Below are 18,199 nucleotides of genomic sequence, written 5' to 3'. Positions count from 1 at the left end.
CATTAATTCAGAAAATATTTGGGTAAAAGTTATAAAGTTACATATTGAAATTACAAAGATATATAAATATATATATTACCAGGTTGCACTAGATTTGATAAGCGGTCAAAGTCAATAGACGAATCCATCTCTACCATTTCCAGTGCTTGTGGGGGATGATAGGTGTTAATTGGGTTCAAAGCCTGTATATCCCATTTGTCCACCCATTCATTTGACTTACATTCATCCCAATTTTCCTCTGCACATGATGGAAAATAGCATGCCATTTTTCATGTGTGGATACTCCATGAACTTGCATCAGAGCTTCTAAAAGAGTGTAACTCACTAGATCTTGTTAGTGTGCAACAATCTTGATATGGTGCAATGTTCGTATTATCTATCAACCAAAAAAATCTAAGAACCATAGGCTCACCTTTCTTACTTGGACCCATTGTAGTGTTACACCATTGGATGATGGATTTTGCATCTATCAATATTGCTCCATCTTTATACTTTAGTTCTTCATGAGTTAAGTCTCTTTTAATGCATGCGTCTGCACCATCGTGCTCTCCCTTACCATGACCAGCCTCTGTGAAATTCCACATATATTGAATTCTACACAACCTGTGCATCCTGCTCAACCAATAGAACATCTGTGTATTCTTGAAGTGAGATGCACAATTTTTTGACCAAACAATGTGCTGACAATATGTTATGCCCTTGTTATCCAAATCTCCATAAAATAGTTGAAAACAACCATGTACGAACTTCGTAGAATGTGATCGATCATCATTGATGTAAAAATGGTACTCTCTCAAATTTTTTTTGTCATCCTCTATACTTGTAGGTGAATGCATGAATGTTATGTGAACAAATATGGAAACCTATTGAGAAGTATAATAATTTTTTTCCACCTCATTTTGTGGTTGTAGTGTGTAGTTCTTTGTGAAATTTACAATTTAAACAATAGTATCTAGTGGAAACATATCCTTGCACAACTTGAATTTCAAATCCAACCATCCAGCTCTATGGGTATGCCTTGCATACTCGTAAATAATCTTTTCACAAAAATTTTTCATGAACTCATACAATGAAATCTTTTCAATGACTAAATCATATCTTTTACCATGTTTCCCATCTTTTAGAGCATATGTCATTGTCTTAAATTTTTTGTAATCTACTATTTCATTTCCAATTGCATGTGTACTATCCATATGTTGACAAGTTGATAAAAGTTGCAAAGAACCACAAAATAAGCACGTACCATTCAAGCATGATGTCTTGTAAAATTGTTTTCCATCTCCTATTTCAAATAACATGTTGGATATGAATTCTCTTGAAGATCTTGGTGGCTCATTCATGTCACAATCTTGCAAAACAAACTGATAATGCAAAACTATGCATATATGCCTAAAAACATCAAAATGGTTAGAAAATTCAATATGTATCCTACAACAACAAGTTGTGCGTGTGTGCTTTATCTTCACATAAAAAGGTTTACCCATCTCAAAAAATCTTTGACTTATTCAAATTTGAGGATACATACCAATAAATTTTGCAAAAAATTGTGTTTGAGTTGAGTCCAAAAAATGTTTCGCATGTCGGCCGTGATTTTGTCTACCAATCCTCCTTATTACAACATCTCTTTGATTAGGGGAAACACATGTGTTATTTTTCCAAAAATATTTGATCAATGATTTCAAGGCTTCACTAATTTTTTTATCCTTTCACAATAGTCTACCGCTAAATGTCCATAACTCATTTTTTATTGGATCTTCCAATCTCTCATGCCTTAGCATGGCTCTCCTTAGAGTACCTCTACCAATTTTTAATACTTTTCTTATATTTCTCATGAGTCAAGATTCCTTCATTTGGCTACTTACTATTGTCGATGTAAGTACTCGTCTTGTGATATTACAATCTTTGGTGCATGATTTAGAACCCACTTTGTCATAAGAACTCATTAGATTCTTTACAATATTTTTTTTATTTGAATTGTCCATCATTCTTAGCCCAAGAATCTTAATGATAGGCCTAAATTTAAAATTCTTCATCATTCCAACAAATAATTTCCGTTGACCTGTAATATTTAATTCTTCAAAAAATAATCTCCACATACGATTAACTTTTTTTTGAAAAGTACGCTTGCTAATCTTGTCAGGCATTGATTTCAAAATGTTAGTATTAATATCAATCAAACATTTTGGTCTTCTAAAATGAATTCTAGAAGGTGTTATAATCTCTTCCATTACCTCAATATTTTGAACATCAACATAAGGTCGAGTGTATTGTGTACCTTGAACCGAAGATGATGTGCCTTGATAATAAGATGCAAAAGATGGAATATCACCTACTTGATGTGTTGATGTTGTGACTTCAACATGACATGCTGGAATGTGTATATCGTTGGATCTACAAATCAATGTCTCTTCAACATGAGAGGATGATATGACTTCAACATTGAAAGATGGTGTAGTGGAAAATATGACTCCAACATTGGAAGATGGTGTAGCGGATGATATGACTCCAACATTGGAAGATGGTGTAGCAGACAATATGACTCCAACATTGGAAGATGGTGTAGCTGACAATATGACTCCAACATTGGAAGATGGTGTAGCTTCACAAGTCAATTGTCTTCTTGAGCATAACAGTCTCATTTGTTCTCTTTGTCTTTCCAATTCTTCCTCTTTGTTCCTTTGTACCGGTGGTTCTTGATCCTCTTCGAAAGTCAAATCTTCATTATTGCTTTGCAATTTTCTTTGCTCACGTAGTAATTTCATTTTGTCTCTTTTAATTTCCAAATCTCTCCATCTCTCTCTCTCTCTATCTTCATTTGTTTGAGTTTTTTATTTCTTTCTTGGCATGATGATGATTTCTACATGTCAAATTATTCAAACATCTGAATTACTTAAAATGTGTAAATTAAAAATTATTCAAATACATATAAAAATTATAATTATTTGAATGAATACACAATATATATCAAACGACTTGTCAAAATTTTAACCATTTCGAAATAACATTTCATTCAAACATACAAATTTCAATGAATTCACTATATATTAAACAACATGTTAAATTATAATCAAATTTGTATCTATATATCAACAAACAATATTTAAAATAGATTTCACTAACCTTTTCCATACAAGGAATATTAAAAAATCTTCAAATCACGTATCCAATGATTGAATTTGGTGTTTGTTAGCTTCCAAAAGTATTGAAATAGTGTTTGCTATGTTGAAACCCGTGATTTCTATTAGAATAATAGAGTGCATAATAGACGAAAAGTAGAGAATGGATGAAATGGGCCCCAAAGTTTTTTTTGTCCATTTTTACGTGATTTCACATAGTGCATATGCACTATAGTGCATATGCACTATAGTGCATACGTACTATAGCACATACGAACTATAGTGCATACGAACTATAGTGCATACGCACTATAGCGCATATGCACTCTAGTGCATACGAACTATGTGGAAACACATCACTCTCAATCTTCCCTACTCTCAATCCTCCCTACTCTCTCTCCCATCCCTTACCCTCTCTCTTCCTACTCTCTCTCCCCTTTCTCGTCCCTTACACTCTCTCTCTCACCTCTCCCATCCTTTACTCTCTCTCTCACTTTCCCTCTCCCACTGCCTACTCTCTCTATCTCTATCACCCTCTCTCCTCTCCCATCCCCTACTCTTTAGATCTCTCTCACACACTCTTATCCCCCCACTCTCTTCTCTCTGATCCCCTACTCTCTACATCTATCACACACACTCCCATCCCCCCATCTCTTTCCCTCTCCCTCTCCTATCGCCTACTATCTCTCTCTCTCTCTCTCTCTCTCTCTCTCCCTCTCTACTCTCTCTCTCTCCCATCGCTTACTCTCACTCTCTCTCTCCCATCCACTAATCTCTCTCTCTCACACTCTCGCATCCCCTAATATCACTCTCTCTCTCCCATCCCATACGAGCTCTCTCTACCACCACCTACTCACTCTCACACTCTCTGTCCCATCCCCTACTTTATCTCTCTTACACACACACACACACACACACACACACACACACACACACACACTCCCATCCACCCCTCTCTCCCTCTCCCATTGCATACTTTCTCTCCCCCATCCCCTACTCTCTCTCTCCTCTCCCATCCCCTACTTTGTCTCTCTTACACACATTCCCATTCCCCTTGTCTCTGTCCCTCTCCAACCACCTACTCTCTCTGTCTCTCTCTGCCACCCCCTACTCTCTCTCACACTCTCACACTCTCTCCCATCCCCTACTCTCTCTCTCTCTTTCATAGACATACACACTCTTATCCCCCCACTCTCTTCTCTCCCATCCCCCTATCTCTCTCCCTCTCCCTCTCCCTCTCCCTCTCCCACTACCTACTATCTTTCTCTCTCTCTCTCTCTCTCTCTCTCAAGTTCTCTCTCTCTCCCTCTCTACTCTCTCTCTCTCTCTCTCTCTCTCTCTCTCTCTCCCATCCTTACTCTCACTCTCTCTCCCTCATCCCCTAATCTCTCTCACACTCTCCCATCTCCTAATCTCATTCTCTCTCTCTCCCATCTCATACGAGCTCTCTCTGCCACCACCTACTCTCTCTCACACTCTCACACTCTCTCCCATCCCCTACTCTATCTCTCTTACACACACACACACTCCCATCCCCCCTCTCTCTCTCTCCTCTCCCATCCCCTACTCTCTAGATTTGTCACACACACTCCCATCCCCTACTCTCTAGATTTTTCACACACACACCCATCCCCTACTCTCTAGATTTGTCACACACACTCCCATCCCCCCTCCCTCTCCCTCTCCCACTCCCTCTTGCACTGCCTAAGTTATCTCTCTCTCTCTCTCTCTCTCATTCTCTCTCAAGTACTCCCTCTCCCTCTCTACTTTCTCTCTCCCATCCCCTAATCTCTCTCACACTCTCTCCCATCCCCTACTCTCTCTCTCTCACCCTCATCCCGTACGAGCTCTCTCTACCACATCCTACTCTCTCTCAAACTCTCACACTCTCTCCTATCCCCTACTTTATCTCTCTTATAAATAAATACACATTCCCATTCCCTCACCCTCTCTCTCTCGTAGTCCCTCTCCCACTACCTACTCTCTCCCATCCCCTACTCTATCTCTCTTACAAACATCCATTCCACCTCTCTCTCCCTCCCACTCCCTCTCCCTCCGCCTACTATCTCTCTCTCTCTCACACTCTCTCCCTCTCTCTCCCATCCCGCTGCCATTGCCTACTCTCTCTATCTCTCTCTCCCCTCTCTCATTCCCTACTCTCTCTCTTTCACACACACACACCCATACCCCCTCTCTCCTCTCCCATCCTCTAATTTTTTTGTCACTCTCTCTCCCTCTCCCACTCCCTCTCCCATCGCCTACTCTCTCTCTCTCTCTCACTCTCTCTCTCACTCTCACTCTCACTCTCACTCACTCTCTCTCTCTCTCACTCTCACTCTCACTCTCACTTAATCTCTCTCTCTCTCTCTCTCTCTCTCTCTCTCTCTATCTCTATCTCTACTACCCTCTACTCTCTCTTACATTTTCACACTCTCTGCTATCCCCTACTCTCTCTCTCTTTCTCTCCAATCGCCTACTCTCTCTTCCATCTGCTACTCTCTCTTGAGCTACTCTATCTTCCCCCTCTACCATTCCATACTCTCTCTCTTTCACACACATGCACTCCCATCCTCCTCTCTCTCGCTCTTCCTCTCCCACTTTGTCTCCCACTGCCTAATCTCTCTATCTCTTTGTCTCTCTCTCACACACACATAGCCATTCCCCCCCTCCCATCCAGCTCTCTTTTGGTCTTGGTTTGCAATTTAGGCCTCAATAGTGCATGCACCCTATAGTGCACACATGCTATTGAGAATTCAATGCTTCCAATAGTGCATGTGTGCTATAGGGCACATGTGTTATTGAAAGCTTTTCATTAAACCCAAGCCTAAGGCTTGGTTTTGCCTTGGAGATCCAACCCAAAGGTTTGGAGTTTATAAATAGGTTTGAGACGTGTTGTCCATCAAACATACCAAAAATGATTGATTTTTCTTGTGTTCTCCCCATCAAAATTCCTCGTGGTTGGATATCGATAAGATCAGGTTACATAGCATTATAGGTCTCTGTGTTAGCTATCTAACCATATAATTTATTTTTAATTTGAACTATTTGAAGCCTTTCATATATAATTTCTTTTGAATGTATGTTCTTTTTTTGTCAAAAACCACCATGTACTAATTGGGCTATAGATTTTAGCTCATTCATCAAATTTTGCAACAACTTAGTTTTTTAGAAACTAGACTCCATTCTACACACTTTGAAAATTTTTTTTTTTTGACTTTAGATTAGTTTTCAATTATTTCTAGGGGGATCACATAGATATTTCACATTTTTGGGATGTGTCTAGTTAAAAAATTCATTAAAAAAAATACACATTATAAAATTACATGAAAAATTTGGGATAAACTACATAGTGTTAAGTAACTTTTGACTAGAGCAATTAAAGAATTTCAAAAAAAAAGTTAAAATTTTAGGAGGGCCACACTTTGTACTATATTATGTTTTTTTGGAATAAATAGTACCACTTTTTGTGGCCCCCTTTTTTGAGGACCTAAAACTAAACCATTTTGAAAAAAAATTAGTAGTTTGGAAACTAGATTCAAAGGACTATGACTTTTGTTTTTTTCTTCAAATTCTTGTTGAAGTTCAAAATTTGTAGATTTTAAGAAAAATGTGTTCACTTATACCCCCCTTTTGGCACCAAAACTTCGTACACTTACCCCATAGATTCATACCTAACCCTAAGTCTTCAAAGCCTTTAAAAGGAGGATGAAACCCCATTATGTGTGCGCATAAGGAGAAGTGTATGGGTGAATTATAAAGAAGTAAAGAAGGGTGTAAATAATGAGAAATAATATAACAACATTGTAGAATTTAGTTGATTGAGAATAGAGTATCAAATTTTTTAGAAGAGACATATAAGATCAAGCAAGGATCAGAACAGACAGAGCAGAATGAGGATCTAGAATTAGCAATTAAGGATTGCAAGTCATCAGGTCAAGACTTTCTAATAATCTCTAGCAATTGTATTAGGAATGAAGATCCTATGATAATAGGTTGGTTTAATAGCCATGTTTTAAGCCTTTAAACAAGGTGCTAAATCCTTTAACAAGGTAACATTCTAGGTGAGTGTTTGTAAATCCTTTAACCAGGTCACTTTTAACAAGGTGTAAAGTCTTTACCATGAAAGAATTTTCATAGGGTAGACCATTGGAAGTGGTCAAAATTTTTATCCTTAAATATTTACATATTTCTGTAGTGATACTTTGTGGGTGTCATCCCCACCCTAGTTTTATCTTCTCATTTTGGAGGGTTTCTGGGTTACCAAATTCTTGTGTTATCTTTTTTCATGCATGTCTTTACTTTTACATTTATTAAATGAATTAGATGTATATGAATGATATTAGTTAAAAGGTTTTGAAATGGTTAAAGTTAGTTACTTCTGATTCACCCCCCTCTTAGAAGTAAATATTCCAATAGATTGACACTGCATAGCTCAGTCAATGCTATCACTATGAGCTTGGTATAAATTGAGTCACTCGGTTAACATTGAGTAGCTTGGTTAGCATTAGAGTTACACCAAATCAAATATGAATTAAATAAGCACTACACAACTTGATTTGCACTAATAAACTTGGCATACATTGAGATGCTCAGTTTACATTGCTGAACTATAACTTGGTAGTTACTACTCGACACAAACAGAATATTGTCCCTTGGACTTGGTAGTAACTATAGAACTCGATAGATATTAAAATTCTTGGTTAACACTATTAACTATACAATATGCTTGGTAGATACTTACAATATGAATAAGTGTATGTCACTAATAACAAACATGACTATAATGTCAACAATCTCCCCCCTTTGGCATTAGTGACAAAAACACTTATCAGTCAAAACTGAATTCAAAAAGTTCAAGAGCACCTTTTATCCATCACCTTATGTCTCTAACTTGGTAGAGTATACTATTTTTGAGATTTTTCAAAATTAGTTTTGTAAGATATGTACCTCTGAGTATTTGTATATGAATAATATGATAATGCTCCCCCATACATAATATACAGTATATACTATACATCTTTTCACATCTAATATATACATTTTCTCCACAATATACATCTTCTCCCCCTTACAATGTACATCTTCCTTTATATAGTATACAATCTTTTTTACAATCTTCTCCCCCTTTTTGATATTAATGCCAAAGGTGTATGCTATCTATACTATAGAGTAATGCCAAAATGTGACAAGAAATATGCATGTACCTTTAAGATTATCATCATTGTCTTGTCCCAATTCTCTTGCAATACCTTGCATGTGTGCAATGCAATCTGCATTTCTACTGACAGTTCTATCATGTGGTCTGCAATTGAGAAGTTGTTATCATGGATGATTATTTTAGCATGTGCAATGTGTTTCTACAATGCATCCATGTTTGGGAGAGTCATGCCCTATATATTTATCAATATAGCTCTTATTCTTGCTTCTCTTAATAATTCTACCTCCATATTAGTTAGGAATCTGATCTTGTTGTAGTGGGCAAAGCTATAGCTCAGGTCAAGTTACAACTATTGTGCACTTGTCTTCAAATCCTCATCAAGCTTCGATAGTTTATCTTTTATTTCCTTAGTGAAAATTGAAATATCATAGAGTTTATCAAATAGCAAAGACATATTATCGCAAAAGGTCCCCAGTGAGCCCAGAATAATAGATAATTATACTTGATGGATAGCAATTTGTTGAGAAATAAGTTCCAAAACTTTATTCCTAAACTTCTTCTCAGCTCTCTGCAACAATTTCTCTTGTCCATTCAAATATTTTTGGACTACCTTTGCTAAATAATTCAAAATTGGTTGAGAAACATCAACCACTATATTTAGTGCCTTTGCAAGGATATTCTTTGCATCTTCTATTATTTGAAATTCCTTGATCCTTTCTTCTTTCAGCCTCTACTGCTTACCTTTCTTCTAAATAATTTCTCCAAAAATGTACATCTAATCAGGATTGAGATTGGAGATATCCCAATTTGGAATAATAATCTCCTCATCAAGATCGATGTCTTCTTCCTTCTCTTTGCCTTTACCCAAAATTTTTGTACTTAGTTGAGACTTGGTCTCAACTATCTTTGCACTTATTAATGGCATGCTAGGAATGAAAACAATTGTGGAAATAGTAGGACTAGCTATAAAAGTAGATACTGCACTTATTGCCAAAATACAATTATTAAAACTACCTAGTGTAACCAAAACTGATGTAGAGGGGCATTTTGTCTACTTGGTAGATGAAGTGCTTGTCACTTCTATTAATGTGGTGTTGAGCTGGACAGGTGCAAAAATTGATTGAGTGCTTGTGCTAACTATGTTTGTCATAATCAATCCTATTGAAGCTTTCTCTGGGCTTGATGTTTTTAGTGCTTTTCTTGGAGAATGACGAAGTGAGGCTATGACCACTATTGCAATTTTCTCTAGGTTACTCTCCTTAGTATCTTGAACATCTAGTAAATCTTCCTTGGTAGCTTTCATATCCCTGTTCTTCTTTCTCATCATCTACATTGTCAAAATGTGTTACCTCTTCATCATCAATTTCTTCATCTTTTTCTTTTTCATCATCATTTTCATCTTTGTCACTAACACTAACTACAAAATTACTTGGCTTGTGAAGAATATAAATGTTTTTCCATGTGTTTGTAGCATTCTTCACTACATGTTCAATGTCTTTAAATAGTACAAGACAAGTGTTGAATCTCAAAGTAAGCTTTTCTTCATTTTTGTTTAGAGATCTCTTTACCTCCTTGTCATCCAAACTTAGCATGAGTTTCCTTAGGGTCTACTCGTATATGTATTTTGTAGTTTTCATGGCATTCTCCCATCTTGGCTTGATCTTCTCCATTAGAAAATTTGGAATCTGTTGAGCAAGCTAGTCTGTAGAATACTTCCATTTACCCATTTTAGATATTATTACGTCCTCTATTTGCTTCTAATCCTTTGTAGTCCTAGTCTCATACTTTATTGCCTTGAAGTTTTTTATGCCAGATCCTGACTCTAATCCTTTCATCCTTTCCTTAAAATTAGGTGGAGGCCTCTCAAAGATTACATCTCCTCCTTTTTTATCCACTTTCTTCCTAGATGATCTTCTAGTAAACACAATAGTATATGTTTTGGTAGGCTTGGTAATAATTACCTTACCTTTCTTCTTCAATGGATCTTCATCTTATGATTTATCTTCATCCTCTACTTCTTCATCCTCAATATCATCTCCTTTTCCTGTGGTCAATAGAAGAGTGGAACTAGTTTTCAATTTGGTAATTCTCTTCTTCCCTTTGTTAATTGCCTAAGGGAGTTTGATTTCAAGTTCAATTCTAGTCTTTGCCTCATAATAAGTGCCAAAGTATGTAGCTTTAGACTCAATAGGCTCATTAACTAGTGCCTTAATCATGTCCTTGGTTTCATCTATGTTTACCTCATAACTACGAGGTTTTACCCATATTGTCCTTAGTCTAATGGCCTGAATATATACTTTGTCACTATTAACCATAAAAAAAATATCATCTTTGTAATCACCAACTAGTTTCTTTGGAATCCTGAATTTGTTATTCATCTTCTCTTTGAATGCATCAAAGTGATTGTCTATAATACTTACATAGTTCTCTCCCATTTTAGCTATATACTCATTAATATGATAAAGAATAGGTACATCCTTCCTCCATACTACTATACCTTTAGATGGGAAAAAAAATTGTACATAGAAAAATAGACAAGTCAAAAGTGAACCAAACTTACAAGGATTGTTCTTGGAACTTCTTATACTCTCCATGTTCTTGTTGAACTAGTTCAAATTTACTCGGCAAGGTCAAGTGACAAGTTATTCTTGACCATTTTGTATGCTAAATCCACTACTTCACTTGACACGCTATTCAATTTTCTCGAGCTATAAATCTTGTGAGTGACGACATGTATCCCAAACTTGAGTTCCATGTCTATGACATAGCTGATCTTCATTCCCTTTTCATCCCACTTGGAAAGGGTTTTCTTCTCTAGTTCGACCTAACTTAGGGTTTTGGTCATTTTCTCTTTTGTCAATATAGGAAGACCAATGATCTTGTAGATCATCTCCTTGGTTATCAAAATGGGTTGTTCCAACCATAGTTGACCATTGTGCACATGACTAAGAATATATCTTATCCATTTTATTTGAAAATGTCGTGCCATATGTGGAATGTGAGTTAAACCTTTTGTTTGAAGATGTTGATACTCTAGTTTGAACACACCATTAACACATAACTCCTTCAACAATTCATCCATCTCCAAAGTTCCAATGTCTTGAATAACACATTTAAAATGTGAGAAAATATCATTAACCAATAGTACCTTTGGTGGAATTTATGACTGAGCTCCACTCAAATCTAGGATTTTTACGATGGTAGGACTCAACTTAAAATTTTGTGCCTTCCACTCCATGCCTCAAACTAACATGTCAGATCCTTTCTTTGATTTGCTGCTGGTGGATGCCATCTTCACTTGGTAGGGTTTTCAATGACGCTAAAATCTTTAATAACTCACTCGAATTGCTTGAATGCTCTAAAGATCATTTTGCACAGATAGGTCTCAAAATTTTTTAATGAGAAATGACTTTGATTTCACCCTTTTTCATCAAAATTTTCCATAAATACCTCATACAATTGTTCATTCAAATGACAGATTTTCATCCACTTCACTTGCATTGAATGCTTGATAGAGTCATCCATGACTCTGTAACCACTCAAAGCTCACTTACTACCGACCTTTCTAGACATGGTCTTACAACCCAACCTCACTCAGTAAGATTTGCAGCCTAACCATACTTGGTGATCCCTTTGTATATTGAATGTTAATTGGATCTTTCATTCTACTAACTAGAACTAATTTGAGATATCTTCTTCTAAATCCTAGTTCTAGTTCTCTTTTGAGAAATTAAGTGGAAATGCTTGAGTCACCCAATTCTTGAGTGACATATTCATTAGTGCTAAAACTTTCATTCTAAATATATTTTGGAACCCATTATTGTCTCATCTACTTTCTAATGTTATCAACTTTTTCCTTCTTTTCATCTTCAATTCTTCCAATTTTTGGCAAGATGACCAAGTTCTGTACAAATGAAACATCTTCTGGTAGTGTCTCTTGTCCTTATGTGATGCTTTACAAAATTGATTCCAATGTGTCCAAATTATCCATAGTAATGACATCTACACCAAGTATTATAGTCCCAAACAAATATAGCTTTTACAATTTGTTCTGCTGGGTTTAATATCTTAGTTTTGTATTATGAGGATTTGTGCCCATGCTTCTTGCATTTGTGACATTTGCCTTCAAATTTTGGTTTCTCTTTGAATTCATTAGCCCTATGATCATGCTGATTGTGGAATTTTCCATTGATTTATTCTTTTCCATTTCTGCAACATTTGTTTGATGTATGTCCTATCTTATCATAGTGACTGCAAATAGGTCTTTGATTCTTTTGAGCTCCTTGCTTGGATGATTCATCTTCTTCTGTATATCTAGTTCCTTCTTTTCCCTTTTATTTGTAATGGATTTTCTCATTTAATTAATTCATGTATGCTTGAGATTTCATCATCCTCTCATTTGTTTTCCTTTCAGTGTTTAGATTATTCTGCAATCTTTCATTCTCTGATCTTAAATTCATGATTTCTTCATTTGCATTTGTGAGCTGATCAATGAAGTCTGTCTACTAAAGATATAGGTGCTAAATTTCATTGTTCTTTCCTTCTATCTCTTCTTTTATCTTTTTTTTTTTCTCTTCCATGACTTCACACAATCTTACTAACTAAATTTCTTGCTCTCTTCTCAATTTTCTTACTTCTTGAAGAGTACTATTCTTTTCAAATAGTTCTTTGATTGCTTCATCACCTTCATCTAAATTTCTTGAATGGATGTCTTCAATTCTTTCTTCAATGTAGAGTTGGTCATTCATTTTGATTGCAAGATATTTTCTTCTTTTCAGTGATTGAGAGAGTTGCTCCTTTGCTTTCTTGAGTTGTGTAATTGTCAATTCCAAATCTAGCTTCTCATTATCAATAGCCTTGTCAAGTCTAAATAACTCCATAGCCTTTGATCTTTTCTCAAGCTATTAAAATTTTCTCTAAGAACCAAAAAGCTTTGATACCAATTTTTGGAAATATTATGATAGGCTAAGTTATTGAGAGGGGAGGGAAGAATCAATAACTAATAAAACTTAATCCTTAATTTAGCAATTAATCCTTCATGTATATTATGATCTAATTGCATGCATGAGAAACTAAAAAATGTCAAAGCATTCATAACACTTTTGACACACAATTTGGTGACCCATAAACCTTCCAAATAGAAAGTAAAATTGGGGTGGGGATGATACCCACAAGATTTAGTATTGTAGTATAAAGTTAGCCTATTAAGGCTTACAATGATCACTTCTAATGATCTACCTTGTTAGGAGCAATAAGGACTGCTAGGTTCACCTTGCAAAAGGATTTAGAAACATACAATGAAATATGCACTCAGTAAAGAGATATACATAAGACTATTAAGTCTACATTGTGAAAGGATTTGACTAATCTACCTATTAGGATGAAACAGTGGCTGATCTCTTATCTGCAACTTGGTTTGCTAAATGAGATTCCTTTAAGTCTAGAAATTACCTTGCTGTGATAGATAAACCTTTGCTGCTCCTTGTATTGTTGTAACCTTTGTAATTTTCTCTTCTACTCTTCTCTAATTATTAAATTACTCCCATTTCATACTTTGGATTTGATACAATACATTACATATATACCAATCTAATTACAAATTACAAAGTTAGCCAGAATACAAGTTTACACAAAATACACAAAGTTGGCCCAAATGAGAAAACTCGGGTTGTAAAGACTAGCTCAATGAGCTTCTGATACTCAACATCATCATTCACTTAGTAGATGTAGAACCTTAGTCATACTGATCATTTCCAAGTACTCTTGAACTTGGTCTACATTGGTGACTTGGCGAATACTAAGAAACTCAGCATATATACTAAATCACTTGATTCACATTGCATAGCTCAACCAATGCTATCACTAAAAGCTCAATATAAATTGAGTTACTTGGTTAACACTAGACTTACATCACACTAGTACATTTGATCCCATTTTTAGACCAAAATTTTTGACCATCTATTAAAATGTTTTAGATTGGTCAAAATATGGAAGGAAAAATATCTTTTTTTTAAATCCATGCTCATGTTGGTCAAAATTTTGACCAACACTAAGTTTTGGTTGAAATTTCAGCCAACATGAGCTTAAATGTTAAAATGAAAAAGGGCTTCCACCTATTTTATTGTTATGTTTAACATAGAGTGTGTGTGGGAGCTACACAACCACAAGAATTGGTGAATGTGATTGACTGTTACTTGCAACATGATCATCTAAACACTTTAACAATATCAAGGTACAAGAAGAGGTAGGAATCGAGGAAGAGGCCTCAATATTGGGATTATTTCAGACTTTTTCTACATATTGACATCTTGGGCCCTCTATTCCTATGGGATGATCAAAACCACTAGTTGTTTTGTAGATGGCGTCTAGGTTCTTGTCAGCACAAATGGCATTAACAGTTGGCTTCTTTACATATTCTCTCCACATGCAGGGGGGGTATGTGCTAAGCTCCCTTTAAATTGTTACCTTTTTTATTTTGGTAGCTGCTTGACAGATTACGAAGGTCATGGGTTGAGTGTTTTTAAAAAAATATAGTTGTGGAAGCTAAGGAGACTATAGAGTGAGCAGCCTAGAAGATTAAGGGCATCCTCAACATCCTATATACATTCTCTAGGTATTTTAATATTATGGTTTTCAATTTGACTACCTCTCTCTGTCTCTACGATTTATGGTTTCCCCAACATATGGCTTCTTTTGTACTTATCACATTTTTCTGCCATTGTTGTTGTTAATTCAATACAAGATTCACATAAAAGATATCCAACATTGCCCTAGCAAAAAAATTCTTATCATATAATTACAAGTTCTTGTCAAACATTTGATCTCACTGTTCTTCATTGTCCTCTTCTAGTTGATAGATTCCTAATTTAATCCCTTGAAATTTGTAGCTTTATGATGGACTCATAATTTTTCTAACATAGTATCAACACTTTATTCAATGAAACGGCCTTCCTAATTAGAGAATTGGACATTCAACTAGAGATTGAATGTATTTTTTTCACATAGAATTATTTGTAGATTTGACATCATTTTGACACTAAAGTTCTTTGGAAGTTTAAGAAATTTCGTACATTCAATTTGTGATTTCACTCATAAAAGTATCATTATTGTATCTCCTCTCTTTGGAATATTCATGAAAAAATGAAACAAATACCTACCACAACTAAGGAAGTGAAAAATTTATTCATGTTCAAATGCTAAAAGCTACATCACTTTCCCATTGGATTTGAAGGAGAAATTGATTGTCTTACAAAGGAAGTGATATTGTTGCCCCTCATTAATGATATTTTGATGTGATGCATGAATGGAAAATCACACTCAAAGAAGAATATACTCAACTATGAGCATTGATGTAGACATGCTCAAAATTCCATAAATAAGGAAAAACTACATTAAGTCCTCAAAATTCTATTTATAAGGAAAAACTACATTAAATTGTGTACCAAATATAGGCTTCTTTATTAGATAGTTATGGCCAAGAAATGAATTTTGTAGCTACATTAAAGAGTGCACTTAAATATTGGACATGATTATGTACAATTTTAAATATAGTTGTAGTGAAACCAATGCTAGTTTTGTATTTTGTTTTTTGGCCTTTAGAAGCACTTAAGGGTTCCATAGTGAAATCTTTATGATCACTGATGTGTCTATGTCAAAAATAGCCCATCTTTTGAAAGAATTCAAATCCTTTTCCATACTTCTCAGGGGTGATCTTTGTTTTCTTATCTTTTTGCTTCATCTTCTCCCCTATAGATCCAAGCACAAATGGATTTCTCTTCATTCTCTTTAGTAAGAGGAACAAAGGATTGTATGAATGAATGGATGGTCATTATTGATGAAGTATATTTCATAGCCTCATATTTCTTCCCATATGACTTAGGTGAGATGGCAAGAGACATTACAAAGTTTATTCTATACTCATTGATGCATGTGCTTAGTAGCTTAAGTTTATAATCATACTTTGCTAATGTATCCTTGGAGTTTTTAGATTCTCTATTGTTTGGTACCAATGTGTTAGTTATCTATTGAAGATCATTGCAAGAACATGTGGTATCACCATGAATAGAAAACTCAACTCAATTGTAAGGAAACTTTATGTATTGATGATATGTTGATAGAACTAGCTACATCTCATAAACCCATGGTCTACCTAGCAAGATATTATATTCTAGATGCAAGTCAAAGTGATAGACCATGTTCCTCTTGATGGGTCTCACTCTAATAGGTTATTGTATTATGAAATATTTGGAAGATCACTCCTCTTTATTATATTCCTTGATTGTGATTTAACATATTGGATCAATCACATGCTTAGAAAAACTAAGTTTTTGCATCAAGTTATATGTATACATGTTTTAAATTGCACCTCCATCTATCAAAATGCACTTGAAATGGTGTTTGTGGATGAGTACTTCAATGTGAAGGTGAAAATTATGGGGATGGTTGATGAATTTTTCATCCTCCTTAGAGAAGGATAGGTAGTAAGGTATAGTTAGATGATTCACCATAGTCTAGAATCACTTAGTGTCAATATCTTTGGGCACATTATCTATGAGAAGTGACTATTCTAGGATTTCTTGATGAGTAGGGGATATCTTCAGTAACTCAAAAATCAGGATTTGCATTGATGTTCTTTGAAACTAGTCCACAAGAATACGATTAGCTAATGAGGAAGTGGACATATGTTTGGAATATAATTTCTTATCATATAATTAAAAGTTCTTGTCAAACATCAATCCTCAAGTTTGATACTATCATATAATTACAAGTTCTTGTCAAACATCAATTCTCAATTCTTATCATATAATTACAAGTTCTTGTCAAACATTTGATCTCACTATTCTTCATTGTTCTCTTGTGGTTGATAGATTCCTAATTTAATCCCTTGAAATTTGTAACTTTATGACGGACTCATAATTTTTCTAACATAGTATCAACACTTTATTCAATAAAACTTATCACATTTTTTTTTCCATTGTTGTTGTTAATTTAATGCAAGATTTGCATAAAAGATATCCCACACTGCCCTAGAAAAAATTTTCTTATCATATAATTAAAATTTCTTGTCAGACATTTGATCTCACTATTCTTCATTTTCTTCTTGTGGTTGATAGATTCCTAATTTAATCCCTTGAAATTTTTCTAACACTGCCTTAGCATTGGAAGAGGTGGTTGCTACTGATTTTTCCTAGGTATCTCAATTTCATGCACCCTAAAAAACTTGATTAGCTTCTCTATCTTGTTCATGTACTCTAATAGAGAAACTAATTTGTACTTGGCTCTTGCTATGCCATTTTGGGTCAAAATTTTTCAAGGTTCTAAAGATCCATTGTTGTATATGTAAGCTTCCACACTGCTCATTCATTTTTCATTTTTAATAGATTCAGATGTGATTTCTCTTGATGAAATTAAATTGGTATGTTTAGTTGTCATCCTTGTCTAGGGCTTAAAGCCCTCATTTTCCCAAGGTGATTTTTTATTAGGCTTGCAATTTGCACCTACTAACGAATATTATTAGCTTTGGTTTATTCTCTCAACTAGCTGTGTATGACATTTAAAAACTAGTATAATGCTTGACCATAGCCTATGAACCTCTCATTGGGAACCATATCAAGTTAGCTCTCCACAAACTTGCATATTAATAGGTCATTAAGTTGGCTTTTTTCTTCAAAGTGCCTAAGGAATTTCTAATGGATTGACAATCCTATGTCAATGTCACCTTGAACTATACCTTTCCTCATTCAATCATGAGAAGAATTTGACATAACCTTTCTCTCCAGGGCTTGAAATTTTTTCATTTTTGATGTTTACCTGTCAACCCTACATCAATTTGCAATGATATAATTTATATGCATGTATCTTTTTGAAAATAAATAAATTCTTTTATTGCAAAGTTTGAAAATTATTTTCATCTGTATTTTAGATT

The sequence above is a fragment of the Cupressus sempervirens genome, chromosome 10 (assembly GCF_028749045.1).
Source record: "Cupressus sempervirens isolate cs-2001-9-10 chromosome 10, ASM2874904v1, whole genome shotgun sequence".
Taxonomy (NCBI): Eukaryota; Viridiplantae; Streptophyta; class Pinopsida; order Cupressales; family Cupressaceae; genus Cupressus; species Cupressus sempervirens.
This window is presented reverse-complemented; position numbering follows the sequence as displayed.